Raw genomic sequence first — 16,666 nt, forward strand, 5'->3', positions numbered from 1 at the left:
TATTAGCTACCATCCAGGAAAAGAAAATGTGGTAGTTGATGCATTGAGCCGAAAGTCAGTGGGAGTAATAGTGTCACCAGTGGAGATTTAGCACCCTATCTAGATGGATTTGGAGAGGTTAGGCATGGAGCTGATAGAGGGTGATCACCAGGCATTCATTGCCAACCTGGTGGTACAGCCTACTTTGCAAGAAAGAATTAAAGCCGCCTAAAGGAGTGATTCAGAATTAGCATAACTGATGAAAATAGTATAGGATGGACAGGGGGAAGAGTTCAGTATTTCGGATGATGGATATCTGAGGTTCCATGCCAGACTATGCGTTCTTGCAGACACCGAGATCAGGAGGACGATCTTAGAGGAGGCTTATAGATCCCTTTACACTGTGTATCCAGGAAGCACGAAAATATATCAAGATCTACGGGAATCCTTTTGATAGAGTAACATAAATAGGGGGATTGCTGAATTAGTGAAACAGTGCTTGGCGTGCCAGCAAATAAAGCCTGAGTACTAAAGACCAGAAGGGCAGATGCAGCCACCGTACATCCCTGAGTGGAAATGGGATCATGTTTCCATGGACTTCGTGACAAGGTTACCGCCAGTGTAGCAGGGACAAAATGTTATATGGGTGGTCGTAGATTGGCTGACAAAGACCTCTTACTTTATCTCTATCGAAGTCAACTATTCTATGGACAGATTGGTAGAGTTATACATTCTAGAGATAATGCACTCTCATGGTATGCCAGTATCTAAAGTCTCAGACCGAAACCCCCGATTTACTTCACGATTTTGGAAAAATTTTTAGGAGGCTATGGGGTCACAGTTAGCATTCAGAACTGCTTTTCATCCTCAAACGGATAGGTAGATAAAGAGGACTATATAGATACTTAAGGATATGCTACGAGCGTGCGTGTTGGATTTCGGGGGTAGTTGGACCAAGTATTTGCCGCTGGTTGAGTTTGCGTACAATAATAGCTATGAGGCCAGCATTGGGATGACACTGTACAAGGCTTTATATGGTAGGAGGTGCCATTCTCCATTATACGGGGATGAAGTGGGAGAAAGGTGAGTATTAAGACTAGAGTTGGTGCAGCTACGATAAAGTGTGGCTTATTAAATACAAAATCAGTGTAGTTTAGAGTCGGCAGAAAAGTTACACAGATACTCACTGTCAGGAGTTAGATTTTGATGTGAGAGATCGGGTATTTTTTAACGTAGCTCTACTGAAAGGAGTTATGAGATTTGGGAAGAAGGGTAAGTTGAGCCCTAGGTACATTGGCCCATTTGAGATACTTGAGAGAGTGGGGTTAGTTGACTACAGGCTAGCTCTACCACCAGCTCTATGTTGAATTCATGAAATATTTCATGTTTCCATGTTAAAGAAATACGTTCTAGACTTTTCCCACATGATAAGTTATGTGGAGATAGAGCTCAGAGATTCACTGTAATATGAGGAAGCACTAGTACAGATCCTCGACAGAAAGGAGCAAGAATTGCGCACCAAGAAAATTCAGTTAGTAAAAGTCCTGTGGAGGAATCATGTCATAGAGGAAGCTTCATGGGAGCTTGAGGAGGAAATTTGACAGAAATACCCACACCTATTTAGTGGGGTATAGTAATAGTCAGTATTGTTCAGATAACGACAATTTTATTTTATTTAGTATAGAATGATGAATGTATAGTTGTATTTTAGGTTATAGGGTAGTTAGTGTTTTGGTTTTAGGAGAAAATTTTCTTTTATGAGTATATTTGTAATCTCTTAGAACTACTTATGTGACAACGGTATTCCAGCGCCATAAGTGAGGGTAATTAATAAAATAAGTAGCCCATTTTCCTCAATGGATGGTGTTCAATACAGATAGCAAATTTTGAGGACGAAATTTTATAAGGAGGGGAGAATGTAGTAACCTAGATAATTATAGAAATTGAGTAATAAAGAAAGGAGAGAGAAAAGAATCTTTCAAGGAGGCTCTGCAGAGGCTCGTCGATGAACACAGATAGTTCACCGACAAACAGTCTTCTTAGGCTCGTAGATGTGGACATGTGTATCGTCGAAGAGAACTTACCGAGAGGGATGATTTCAAGGTCTAAAGCCTATCGATAAGGGTTGGGTGCTCGTCGACGAACTCCTTTCCTAGACTCATCGATGAGGTGTCGTGGCTCGTCGATGAGGCCACATGGCCAGAGGTCTATAAATAGTCAAAAATCACATTTTAGCAAGAGAAAACATTTTCTCTCATTTTTCTCTCTCTCTAGTTTGGTTCCCTCCCCTTTTCTCTACGTTTCTAGCTTCATTTCTCCTTGTTTCAAAGATCAGAAGCTGCCACATTGATCTTGGGGAGATTCTCTACAAGTCTTCTGGAGTAGATAGTTGGTTTGGGCAATTTGGGCACCATCTCAAAATCAGGGTAAGTAGATTATTTGGGTATTATCAATATTACTAGGTTTATTTGAGCCTAGATTTTGTATGGTATGAGGATATACTGAAGTTTTGTGAAGTAACATTGGGATGTTGTATTTTTAGGATTAAGGTGTTTTTGGGACCCTGCAGATATGGGTTGAGGACCCCAGCGAGAATCTTTCCAGGAGCCCAAGAAAATTATAGTTTAGAAATTCTAGATATATAGAGTTGGGAAAAATATGAATGTGAAAATTATTATAGTAAATTCAGTTGTGTGACTAGGAATTATATGGGTGTTATTCCAGGGTGTTGCAAATTATGAACGCCGCATGCATAAGATTATAAAATAGTATCTAGAGCTAGATAGTCAGGTAATGGGAATACATGTTTTGCCAACTTTATTAGACATTTTACTAGTATAACATAGTATTTGATCAAAACATGAAAATTATATAGCTTTATAGAATATATTTATATGGAATTTTATTTAGTTGTGTGGCATGAGAATTATTGAAATATTATACATTATTCAAAAATAGTACAAAATTATGCTTATATATAGTTTCTACAGAAATATGTTATATAGTTCTATATATAGAACTACGACTATAAAGAATCATATAGAAATACAATTTATATGATATACAGTATTTTACATAATCATGCTTATACAATAGGTTACAAAATTATGATTACGTAGTATATTTCAGAACATGATTGTACAGTATTTTACAGAGTTGATTATACAGTGTTTGTATTACCATGATTATACAGAAATATATAGAACCATGATTATACAAAATTTTATAGAACCATGATATACAGAACATAGAACTGTGATGTACATAAATACAGATTATATAGAACATAGAACCATGACATAAAGAATTACAGAGTTACAGAATATACAGATATACAGTTATTACAGAGTCATGACTATACAATTGATACAGAATCATTGTTATTACAAAAATACATAATCATGGTAAAATAGTTAGACTTATATAGAAATATTATTATACAGTATCAGACCCCGATGGAAGACAACAATTTACAGAGCACATTACTCGTTGCAATTCAGTATAGATAGTGCAACCATACGTCTTAGATAGAGTCTGGTACAACCGATTGTGCCCTTAGGTAGAGTTGTGAGCTCCCTAGTGTCTGGAATAGGTGGAGTGGGCCTTTCGTGCTATAGGCATCTAGATATGCATACAGTTAGACTAACACTAGAGGGCCAACCAGTGTTTAGCCCTGCATATGGGCTGCACAACCTAGTCATTAGGGGGTAAGTCATGACATATAACCATCCAGGGGAAAGTTTATAGATTTTTGTATATGTATAATGCACACAGAAAGCAAAGATATAGATAAAAGTACTTTCGAATAGATAACTCAGAAATTTTCATATTCTAAATGACATAAGCATGTGTTATTAAACAGATGTTTTTCTTTATGTATATTGTATACAGTATTAATTAAATAATATGTTTCCAACTAACTCATATGTCACACAGTAGTAACAACATGTTTCTCCCTACTGAGAGGTGTCTCACCCCAACATTATTAAACATTTTAGGTAATCCAGAGAGGCGAGCGGGGCTGGCTCAGAGGTAGAGGTGGTGTTGAGTCGGCATAATTTTTGTGGTGAGTTTTGGGATAGTCTGTGGAGCCTACAACATTTTTTGTCACTTTTGGGAAGTATTATGTATATGTGTGTATGGGTACAGCTAGGTATATAGTACTTTGGTATTGTATTTTGGAATATGTATGTACTTCTACTACTTAGGTGTTATATGAAATGCACAGGTTACTACGGTCCCGCTCTGGGTTGTGATGATGATAGCTATGCTTATGCAAGGTATTATATTGATATAGAAAAAAAAAATTGGATGAAAATTTCAGGTCGTTATAGAATATGTGAAAGCAGACCTAAATACAGAAATGAGAAATGTTGAATATGAATGTGAATGTAATGAATAACAAAGAGATAATAGTATAAAGAGTAATGTAGTTAAGTATTATCAGTATTAAATATAGTACCATTATATGTATTAGGGGCGAGGTATACTCTTTGCTTGACAGTTTGCTGAGAAAGGTGAGTGCCCTGATGGGTATCACATGTAGCCATATTAGGTTGCATAACGTATTAGGATAGAGAGAAACTACTTGTAAAGGCGGGAAATCTTCTCTATTCATGGGAACTTCTGCCAGTAAACCTTTGTGCAAATGCATGAGCACGAGATAAACTAACCACATGAGAGCTTACTGAGTAAGGTAAGTGCCCTGATATGCTTCAGTTGTGACCGTAGGTTACTTAAGGTATTAGAGCAGAGGGGTGCTACTTGTATGGGCTGGTAATCACCCCAATCCTTAGGAACTCTCATTGGTAAAATACCTTGCATGTGTTTGAGTAGTAATAGAGAATGATTTCATAATCATGGGTTCATTTGAAAATGATGAATATATATGTTGTACACAAACCTCATGTTAGCCACACATTGATTTAATGTATTCCATCCTTACTGAGATGTGTCTCACCCGTTAGTTGAATTCTATCTTTTTCAGGACCTCTGCGTGATCGAACTTAGAGAGCTCGGGGTTGTGGTAGCGTTTTTTAGAGAGAGGGTATAGACTTTTGGATGTGTATATTTTTGGGTTTATTTATGTTTTCTGAGATGTATGATTCTGAATATTGGTTATTGGAAGATGATTTTAAGATGTATATATATGTAGATACTCTCGTACATTATTGTGGAATTATTATTATTTCCACTGCATTATTGAGATAATAAGGTATCAGATACAGGTAAATGGTTAACGTGGCATCCGGACCCCACCAGGCGGGTTCGAGGCATCACAGAGCATGATTTTATTTACAATAACACTTCGGAACCCATTTTAGGGTTTGGGGCATTACAGTTAGGATGTTCAAAATGACTAGAGGTCTTCCCCCTAGTAATGAGTTGCCCCTTGGATGTCAGTATGTTTGACCTACTGCAAAACGAACCTGCTGAAGATGGTAGTGTAGGCTAGGATTGCCAGAAACCCTCATCGTGGTGGCTGCAGCGCAAGCTGTATATATGCTAGAACCTGTCGGAGCGATGAATGTGGTAAACTCCACTTTCGGAGCATTGATGATTAAAGCGGCAACAAGAGGAGTAGTGGTCGAGGTAGTGGTGCGGGTACTTCTCGGTGTAGCAACAGTGGAAGTGGTGAGATCAAGGGTCAGTGGAGTAGTAGTAGCAACAGTGAGATAAATGGTCAACGGGGTTCAGCTAGCGTTCCCTTTGACTAGCCCCTTTTTGCGATTTCATTGATCTTCGAACCAGAGGCGTACATCTTTTGGTTTAATCGGGCCATAACGTCAAAGATCTATTGTGAGCAAGTAGACTAGCTCTGTGGAAGGAAGTTCTCCCTTGTAGTGAAATGCCGCCTCTAGGATCTCCAATTGTTCCCTTTTAGGTGCCCATCTAGGGGTTGATAAACATGTGTTTCCCCCTGTAGTTTGCATTGTTAGGTGCTTTGGCCTCATTTTTACGGTGAAAGTCGCCTTGGGTAATGGACGAAAGAAGGAGATGATCAGGCAAGATGGCTAGGAAGAATGAGTTTGAGTAGCTTGCTTCTTTTGCCATACCCATCTCTTTTATAGCAAGACCGATCGAAAATCAAAGTTGGTAGGGTGCTTAACTTTGACATTGTGGACAGCCAGCATGGACAAGGTTGAAAAGGAATAGCCTTTGGTGTTACAAAGATTGACAAAGTAGTTGCTGGCACTGGTGCCGAAAATGTTGAAACAGCAACCGACTGCTCTAGATTATTCTCACTTGTCATATGCATATTTTTGGTCGTTCACAGTTTGTACTCTTGTAGGCCAGGAGTATTTTGGACATAAAGTAGAGTCTTATGTGTAGTAGCATCTCAAGAACTTGTTGTTTATTGGACCAATGCCAATGCCTTCATGGTCGAGTAGCATGTAAGCATTTTTTGTGTAGGCTTCTTTTACCAAGTATGGACCATCCCATTTAGAAGTAAGCTTATCGCCAGGCCGGTGTTTCAGATTGATAGGTCGTCGTACCACGAGGACTAATTCTCTAACTTGGAATGACCGTGGGCGGATTTTGTGATCAAAGGCTTTAGTGAGTCGAGCCTGGTAGCACTCTAGTTGTTGTTGTGCTTGGAGCCTTTTGTCATCTAGAGCCTCTAGCTCTTCCAATCATAGGTGTGCATTTTCTTCTTCAACGAGACCTTCTTGGATCACCATGCATAGCGATGGTATTTGTTTCTCAAGTGGGAGCACAACTTCAATGCCGTAAACAAGGGCGTAGGGCATTGATTGGGCAGTTGTTCGATAAGTCGTGCGGTATGCCCATAATGCTTCGGGACCCTGTCATGCTAATCTTGTTTTGTCTTGGAGACCACTTTGCATAGTAAGTTGCAAAGGGTTTTGTTAAATGCTTCAGCCAACCCATTAGCAGGAGCATTGTACATAGAATACTTGTACTGCTTGAAGTTCAACTTCTCATTGAGTTTGTCCATCAAGCTGTTGTAGAACTATTTTCCATTGTCAGTAATGATGAACCGGGGAATACCATAATGGTAAATCAGGTGGGTCCTGCTGAAGTTCACAACGTTCTCCTTCTTCACTTCTCTAAACGGGGTTGCTTCAGCTCATTTAGAAAAGTAATCTATAGCTTGCTTCCATCGTTTACTAATTCCCTAGGCCTTACTCCTCTTCTTGTTAATCCAATCAAGGCATTAATAAGATGAAATTTTATTACTAAGCTCGAGTAAATTTGCCACATCCAAACAGAAGAAAATATAAATTCTCATTAAGCATCAACCGAATGTCGTGTAAATTAGTTGATGAAAATCCTAGATTAAATCAAGGTTTTGATGTGCCCAACGTCAACAACAAAACAAGAAATAAGAGCCAGCGATTTATCAACGATGCCTTAAATTTTCAGTTTCAACCAAATAAAAGTTTAACAATAATATATTAGGGAAACTAACAAACCATGGAAAACAAACGACTTTGACCCACAATCCGAGTTACCGAACTTAGCCACTGATGCTTACAATACACACTTTTCGGGTTAAATTAATTCCATGGTGGCTCATTGCATCAATAAAATGAAAGACAACAATTTAAAACAAACCTAACACTTGAATAATAACGAAATACAAGAAAAATATGAACTTTAATCAAACCGATCCTAACTAAAGAATAACAAAAAAACAGTAAATTTAAATTGTTCAAAACCAATACTAACATTAGTTAATAGCAACATAAATAAATAAAAATTAAACTTCAATAAAAAAAATTAAAATCACTTTAACACTTATTCAAATTCTACCGGTCAATAACTTCAGTAAATAAACAAAAAAAGACATATATTATTCAATGCAATTAAAAGAAAAGAAAAGAAGAGAGAAAAAAAAAAAAAAACAGGGGCTGGTGGTTCGGCTGGACTGCTGCAGCCTCGGGTTGCTGTGGAGAGCAGCTGCTGGTGCTGCTATTCTGGAGGTTGCGGCTGGAGTGGTCGAAGGTTGCTGTGGAGTGACTCGGGGTGGCTAGTGTTGCTGCTGGCTGGAGCAGGTCTCTTGGCTGGATGTCTGCTGGTGTTTGGTTGGCTAACAGGGGCTGCGGATGGGAGTTGCAGAGGGGAATCCGAGGAGTTGCAGAGCTACTGTGCTCTACTGCTTATCTATTGGAGAGGAGGCTGAAGGGACGGGGAAGGATAAAACAGAGAGAGAGAAGGATAAAGGGAAATAAACAGGGGAAAGAGAAGAATGGTGCCGGGGGTTGTGGCCGCTGGCTCACGGCTGGTTGGCTGGGAAAAAAAAACAGCATGAAGAAAAGTTGGGGAGAAGAGGGGAAGAGAAGAGTGTCCCCGGAAGCCCCCAATAGAGGAGAATTTAAAGGGAAAAAAGAGAAAAACCTAGACCCGACTAACCCAACCCGACCCGACCATGCATGGTCGGGTCACATCAACACAAATATTTACATATATATTTATATATTTTCAGTTTTTGTTCTTCACGAACATAGTCTGTTTTGACCTTTCTGGAGTCCGTTTCTCACAAAATTTAAAAGATGAAAGTTGTAGATAATCCTTTCCTCTTTATCTAAAAATTTGAATCGTCTCGATCGGAACTCGGATAGAAAAGTTATGCACAAAATACGAACAGGTGTCGGTATTGGCTCCCGGGACTTTTCCTGCGACAAAAAAAATACCAAAAATTCATAAATTGTGCAATGAAACTCAAGAATACTAAATTCGACACTTTGTTAAAATATTAGACATAATTGGACATTTAATTAGAGATATAAGTCGTAAAGCCCGGGTTAAAGTCGTCCAATTACGCAGTTTCGGTGCGTAATCACACCCCCCAACTAACGTTTTGCTAGTCTCTAGCAAATGACGTGAATGTATCTTAGGGTGGTATCTACAATTACATACTCCAATACTCATGAAATCAATGCACATGCAACATAATTATACCACTTCACATACAAGAACATAACTGAATTTCACACAAGCTCGTTCATATTCAGTACACACGACTCCAAAGCACGTCATTCATGCATGTTTCATCGTTTATATGTGATTTGAGAGCAGTATACTCACATGAATTTACATTCAGAGTTAATGCAATCATATAAGTTCGAGTATAAACAGGTAAACTCTCGAGGTATGTGTGATGTGTATGACTCAGTACACCTAGGACGCCAGTGGACACCTACAGAACGGTCGCTTTGACTCGGCCTAACTGGTATACCCTCAAAAACACTCAAAAAAAAAAAAAGAAATGGGTTTGCTCATTATATGTGAGGAGGAGTGTTGCGATCAAACATCCCACATATTAAAAGGAACAACGCTAAGTATATGGATTGAACTAGTCTAGAAAGGATCTAGCTTATTAATGAGGTGTCGGGTCCTTCACCCTAGCATCATCTCACCTACTCGCCACATCCAACTGAGACCACTCTAGATCAACTTATTCACAAACTTGTCGTGAACACATCTGAGGCATTAACTAGTTGAAGAATCTTCGTACGTAGAGAACATGTGTTGTGTCTTTGACTTTTTGTGATATTTCTGTGGAGCAGACATTAGCATTTCATTTCACGCACATTTTTATTTCTTATCCTTTCTTCTGCTCATTTTTCATTTTCTGTCTTTTCTTGATCAATTAGGACAATCATAACACTTCTTTTGTAATCTTCAAACAATCAATGGGATTTGAGCTTGAATAGGGGTCCATGAATTAAGTCTATCTCTAGGGGTGGCTCAGCTTTCACATCTTGAGTAGGCTACAAGACCTAGGTTTCTATCTCCCCACTAGAAGTCACCTTTAAGCTAGCAAATCAAAGCATAGACTAGTGTACAAAGGAATCATCCAGAAAAAGAGAATTTAGTTCCATGAACTCTGATTTGATATTAACGCTCAAAAGGACGATAATAGCTCAAGAATATCTCACAAGGTGTCATAGTCTTCACGGGTGTTCTCTCAGTGCTCACAAGGAACCCTAAGTGCAATGAATCACGTAAATGTGTTTATTTAGCCTCGTGAGATGCATGTAAATACAGGAAATTATATAGTCAAATTAACACGAATGTACTACCAATCAATTATTCATGGAGTCATAAAATCATATAAAGAGAAACTATGCATAAATGACTCAAGTGTGTAGTTCTTAGGTTATATACAGGTATGTGAAGGGTATGAGTCAATGTTAAAAATGGGATAAAGCAGTGTAAATCTTCAATGCTCCTCTTTCTTTCTCTCTTTCTTTTTGATTTTTTTTTTGAATTTTTTTTTTTTAATATAACACCATTTTCCCAAGGCAAACCGCATATGTCTAAAGCATGCAAACCACAGGGTAAATTCTCCTCCACCCCCCAACTAGAATTTAGCATTGTCCCCAATGATGCAGGAGAATTGAAAGAATTTACCCAAGAGAGTATTTAAACGTAAAGCAAAACAATTCTAAAAATATAAATGAGAAAAAGAAGAAGTACCTGAACCGCTTTGAAAAGAATATAACGCTAGAGAATAAGAAATAACAACTACAGAACAAAGGAAAACAATGAGAAAAAATAAAAATATAAACGAAAAAAAAAACACGAAAAGGGAAAAGAAAAGAAAAGAACATGAACTATACTAAGTAGGATCAAGCAAATGTAGAGTAGATTCCTCAGGTGAAAAGTTAGAAATAAAAGGCTTGAGCCTTTTACCATTAACCTTAAAAACATTACCATTTTGAGAATTCAAAATCTCTACAGCACCATGAGGAAAAACAGTCTTCACCACAAAAGGTCCACTCCACCGAGACCTTAACTTACCAGGAAACAAGTGTAGGCGAGAGTTGTACAATAGCACCTGCTGGTCAGGCTCAAAAGTCTTACGCTGAATGTGTTTATCATGAAAGTTCTTCATTCTCTCCTTAGACAATTTAGAATTATTGTAGGCATCCATCCTCAGCTCCTCCAATTCAGATATCTGCAATTTTCTCACGCAACCAGCATCATCAATGTTAAAATTGCATTGTTTAATTGCCCAATATGCCTTATGTTCCAACTCTACAGGCAAATGGCAAGCCTTACCATACACTAATCTATAGGGAGACATGCCTAAAATGGTTTTAAAAGCTGTTCTATATGCCCACAAGCTATCAGACAATCTCAAAGACCAATCCTTCTTATTTGGGTTAACAGTTTTCTCAAGGATGTGTTTAATTTCCCTATTTGCTAATTCAGCTTGCCCGTTGGTTTGAGGATGGTAGGCAGTAGAGATTTTGTGATGGATACCATACTTCTTACATAAGGCTGAAACATGTTTGTTGCAAAAGTGTGTGCCTTGATCACTGATTATGGCTTTAGGCATGCCAAACCTTGCAAAAATGTTTTCTTTCAAAAATTTTATAACCACTTGATGGTCATTAGTTCTACAAGGGACTGCCTCAACCCACTTGGAAACATAATCAACGGCAAGCAAAATGTATAAATATCCAAAAGAAGAAGGAAATGGTCCCATGAAATCTATACCCCAACAATCAAAATTTTCAATCACTAGTATAGGTTGCAAAGGCATCATGTTTCTCCTAGTGATTCCCCCTAATTTTTGACAAGGTTCACAAGCTTTACAGAAACTCAAAGCATCCTTAAACATACTTGGCCAATAAAAACCACTTTGAAGAACTTTAGCCACTGTTTTGTGGGCAGAAAAATGCCCACCACAAGCTTCTATGTGGCAAAAATTTAAAACACTAGAAATTTCATTGTTAGGCACACACTTTCTAATGATCTGATCTGAACAATATTTAAAGAGATAAGGATCATCGTAAAAAGAAATTCTTAGCTTCAGCCTTCAACCTTCTTATGTCTTGAGCATTCCAACGAGGTGGAGTTTTCCCTATAACCAAGAAATTTACAATATCAGCATACCATGGTAAATATTCAACGACAAATAATTGTTCTTCAGGAAATTTATCAGAAATTAAAGAAAACTTCTCAGAAACTTCTGGTTGAAGCCGAGAAAGGTGATCTGCCACCACGTTCTCCACTCCTTTTTTATCTTTTATTGTGAGATCAAATTCCTGAAGCAGAAGTATCCACCTTACCAGTCTTAGCTTAGTGTCTTTTTTTGACAGTAGAAATTTTAGAGCTGCATGGTCAGTGAATATTATGACAGGAGAACCAAGAAGATAAGATCTAAACTTATCCAATGCAAATACTATAGCTAGTAGTTCTTTTTCTGTGGTGGAATAGTTCTTTTGTGCCGCATTTAAAGTTTTACTAGCATAGTATATAACATATGGCAGTTTATCTCTTCGTTGTCCAAGAACAGCCCCCACAGCGAAGTCACTTGCATCACTCATTAATTCAAAAGGAAGTGACCAGTCAGGAGATCGAATGATAGGTGCAGTGGTGAGACATGTTTTCAATTCATCGAAACCATTTTGACACGTTTGGGTCCATTCAAATTTAACATCATGCATCAAAAGTTTGCAAAGAGGTTTAGAAATAAAGCTAAAAATCTTTATGAGTCTTCTATAAAAACCGGCATGCCCTAAAAATGATCTAACATCTTTCACATTTTTAGGTGCAGGCAAATTTGAAATCAAGTCTATTTTAGCTTTATCCACCTCTATGCCTCGAGAGGATATAATGTGCCCGAAAACTATTCCTTGTTGGACCATAAAGTGACATTTTTCCCAATTTAACAACAATTGCTTTTCTTCACATATTTTCAAAACAACCTGAAAATTAGACAAACATGCATCAAATTTTTTTCCAAAAACTGAAAAATCAGCCATGAATACTTCTACACTGCCCTCAATTAAGTTGCTAAAAATACTTAACATGCATCTTTGAAAAGTAGCCGGGGCATTGCATAGCCCAAATGGCATTCTCCTAAAGGCAAAAGTTCCAAAGGGACAAGTGAAGGTAGTCTTCTCTTGGTCCTCTGGAGCTATTTCTATTTGATAATAACCGGAGAATCCATCTAAAAAACAGTAATATTCATGCCCTGCCACTTTTTCTAAAACCTGGTCAAGGAAAGGCAAAGGAAAATGATCCTTCCTAGAGGCAACATTCAATTTCCTATAATCTACATGCATCCTCCAACCTGTGGTCTCTCTAGTAGGCACCAAATCTCCCTTGTCATTTTCTACAACAGTTATACCAGATTTTTTTGGGACAACTTGTATTGGACTAACCCATTTACTGTCAACAATTGGATATATGATGCCTATGTCTAACAATTTCAAAACTTCCTTTTTTACCACTTCTTTCATTGTGGGGTTTAGTGTCCTTTGCATCTCTCTAGAGGGTTTCGAATCCTCTTCCAAATATATCCTATGTGTACAAATGAGAAGGCTTATACCTCTAATGTTGGCTATGGACCAACCAATGGCTGATTTGTGTTGTGTCAAAATTCTCAACAACTTACTTTCTTGGTCAGGAGTCAACAATGCAGAAATCACCACTGGGAAGGAGTTCTCTGGTCCAAGGTAGGCATATTTTAGTTCCGACGGCAGTGGCTTCAATTCTAACACTGGTGCCTTCTCATCGGATGGTTGTGCGGGGGTTTGTATTGCCGGTAATGGTTCAAATTTAAGCTTCCATTGCATCTCAGTTGAGTCACCTGCAACACAAAGTGAAGAAAAATGGTCAGTGGACTCAGTTACATCAAGGGAATCTTCTAATTCCTCCCACTGCTCATCACAATCATAGTTTAACCAAGGAGTGTCTACAATTAAAGATTCCAATGAATTGAGTTCTTGGATTTCTTCATGTTCTTGAGGTTGCCTGCACAAATTGAAGATATTCAGTTCTAAAGTCATATTTCCAAAACTCAATTTTAAAACACCACTCCTACAATTGATCATGGCATTAGAAGTTGCTAAAAATGGTCTTCCCAAAATCACAGGTGGTGAAGAATTTGCGCGGGATGACACTTTCATATCCAAGACCACAAAATCCACAGGGTAGTAAAATTTATCCACTTGGACCAAGACGTCCTCAATGATACCCTTAGGAATTTTTATGGATCTATCGGCAAGCTGCAAGATAATGGATGTGGTTTTCAATTCCCCTAGCCCCAATTGTTCATACACACTATAAGGTAGCAAATTAACCCCCGCACCTAAGTCTAGCAAGGCCTACCCTATCTTAGAGTTTCCGATGACACATGAAATAGTAGGTGACCCAGGATCCTTGTACTTAGGTGGTGTATGATTTTGAATAATAGCACTAACTTGTTCAGTGAGAAAGGACTTTTTCTGCACATTCAGTTTGCGTTTTACAGTGCATAAATCCTTTAGAAATTTAGCATAAGCAGGAACTTGTTTTATAGCATCTAGAAGTGGAATGTTAATCCTAACTTGCTTAAAAATTTCCAAGATTTCAGCATGCTGTTTATCCTTGTGCAAAGAAACCAAACGTTGTGGAAACGGTGCAGGTATGGAACATGCATCATTATGTGAATTTAAAGTACTCGACTCACCACTGTCAAGAGGAGGATTAGCATTTTTACCTAAAGTTCCTGTACTATAGGCAGGGTCATCCAAAACCTTACCATTCCTCAAAGTTGTAATAGCTTTCACTGATTTCACATTGCTCCCTTCACCTGAATGCTGAGATGATCGACTGTGCCCTTGTGGATTGGGCTGGGGTTGAGCTGGAAACTTTCCTTTCTCCTGGTTACTCAAAGTGGTGGTTACTTTAGTGAGAGTCCCTCTAATGTCATTGATGGCCTGGGAGTTTTGGTTGTTGATCGTGCTCTGACTCTACATAAACTGTTGCAAGCTAACAGTTAGCTGTTGTATGGAGTCTTCCACTCCTCTTCTTTGCATTTGGGGTGGCTGATTTGGAAAATGAGGTGCCCCCAAGCCTTGGCTGCCGACTGTATAAGGATTGTACTGACTTGGTCCCTGCGTAGATGGCCCCACTTGGTCATTTTTCCAACTGAGATTTGGATGATTTCTCCAACCTGCATTATATGTTTTAGAATAAGGTCCAGAAGAATTCTTAGAAACCATATGCACTGGGTTAGATTGATCAAGCAAAACTTCCTTAAAAGCAGGAATAGTTGGACATGCATCAGTCACATGCCCTGGATCCTCACATATGCTGCATTTTTCAGAAGATGATGGTAAAACGTGAATTTCATTTACCTTCTTAAGTTCAATGGACTCTAACCTTTTAGACATCAATGCAAGCCTAGCATTCAAATCATCAACTTCTTTCAATTGATACTTACCACCCCCACCAATGCATTTTTGCTTTTCAGATCTATCATACACATTAGAGACATCCCAAGATTGGGCATTTTCAGCCAAGTAATCAAAATAATCAAAAGCTTCTTCAGGCCCTTTATTGAAAAACTCACCATTGTACATTGTTTCTACAAATTGCCTCATCGTTGGTTGCAATCCCTCATAGTAAAAACTGATGACCCTCCAATTTTCATACCCATGGTGAGGACATGCATTTAAGAGATCTTTGAAACGTTCCCAACACTAATAAAATGTCTCCACATCCTTTTGGCAAAAATTCATTATTTGTCTTTTCAAAGCATTAGTTCTTTGCATGGGAAAAAATTTCTTTAAAAACTCCATTTGCATTTCTTGCCAAGTCCCAATGGATCTTGGTCTTAAGGAATTCAACCAGGTTTTTGCTTTGTCTTTTAAAGAAAATGGAAACAATTTCAATCTTATTACCTCCTTAGTGCATGTTCTATCCATGAATGTGGAACGAACTTCTTCAAACTCTTTAATATGCAAATATGGGTTTTCAGATTCAATGCCATGAAAATGAGGTAACAATGGAATCATCCCAGGTTTAAAATTAAAAGCATTTGCATTCAAAGGTAGAATAATGCAGGATGGGGTGCTGGTCCTAACAGGTTGCAATATTCTCTGAGTGTCCTATTAGGGTTCTCCATATCGTAAGGTTCATTTTCAGCCATGATGCTACACGTGTCAGATGGTGATTCAAGTGATTCAAGTGAAACAGGTTCACTCGATGATGAGATGGATGAGTCTGTCTTGACTAGTCTAAATGTGTTATCTCTAGCCCAACCAGTCATACAAACTTAGTATAAATGCAATAAAAGCAAACAGGTCAAAGGAGAGGAAGTAGATATCACCTAGGCTGTGAAGACGTTCACAGCTCTAAAACACCTCTTTGAAATCTGAGAAAAACTTCGATGACACCAATTAGTCCCCAGCAACGGCGCCAAAAACTTGACTCGTTCTGAGTTGTGCTTCCAAGTGCAGAAGTGTCGAGTTGTATCAAGGATGAGTCCAGGATCGTATTCGATAAGGACCACTGAGTATCAAAGTATTTATGCAAGTTTAGTGAAATCCTGTTACTGAAAAATGGGGTTTGAAAATCTTTTTGGTCTTTTATGATTTTGAAAACAGTAAACAAGTGAGAGAAAGTTGAGTAAACTATCAAAATGAAACTAAAATTTTATCAATTTTCCAAAAATGTAAATCTAATGACGCAACCAAAACTAAACAGATTAACTGAAACAATTTACCAAATACTCGGGTTACGGGTCAATGTCTGCTTGCTTCCATCGTTTACTAATTCCCTAGGCCTTACTCCTCTTCTTGTTAATCCAATCAAGGCATTAATAAGATGAAATTTTATTACTAAGCTCGAGTAAATTTGCCACATCCAAATAGAAGAAAATATAAATTCTCATTAAGCATCAACCGAATGTCGTGTAAATTAGTTGATGAAAATCCTA

General features: G+C 38.1%; 1 non-coding gene across 1 annotated transcript; it reads left to right on the forward strand.

Annotated features, from left to right (window-relative positions):
* The first annotated feature begins 15,378 nt into the window (after nucleotides 1–15,378).
* On the forward strand, nucleotides 15,379–15,486 carry LOC131147030 (small nucleolar RNA R71). The gene has a single exon (XR_009134561.1). It is a non-coding gene; the product is annotated as a small nucleolar RNA R71 (small nucleolar RNA).
* The last annotated feature ends 1,180 nt before the right edge of the window (nucleotides 15,487–16,666 follow it).

This window comes from Malania oleifera, chromosome 13 (assembly GCF_029873635.1).
Source record: "Malania oleifera isolate guangnan ecotype guangnan chromosome 13, ASM2987363v1, whole genome shotgun sequence".
NCBI lineage: Eukaryota > Viridiplantae > Streptophyta > Magnoliopsida > Santalales > Ximeniaceae > Malania > Malania oleifera.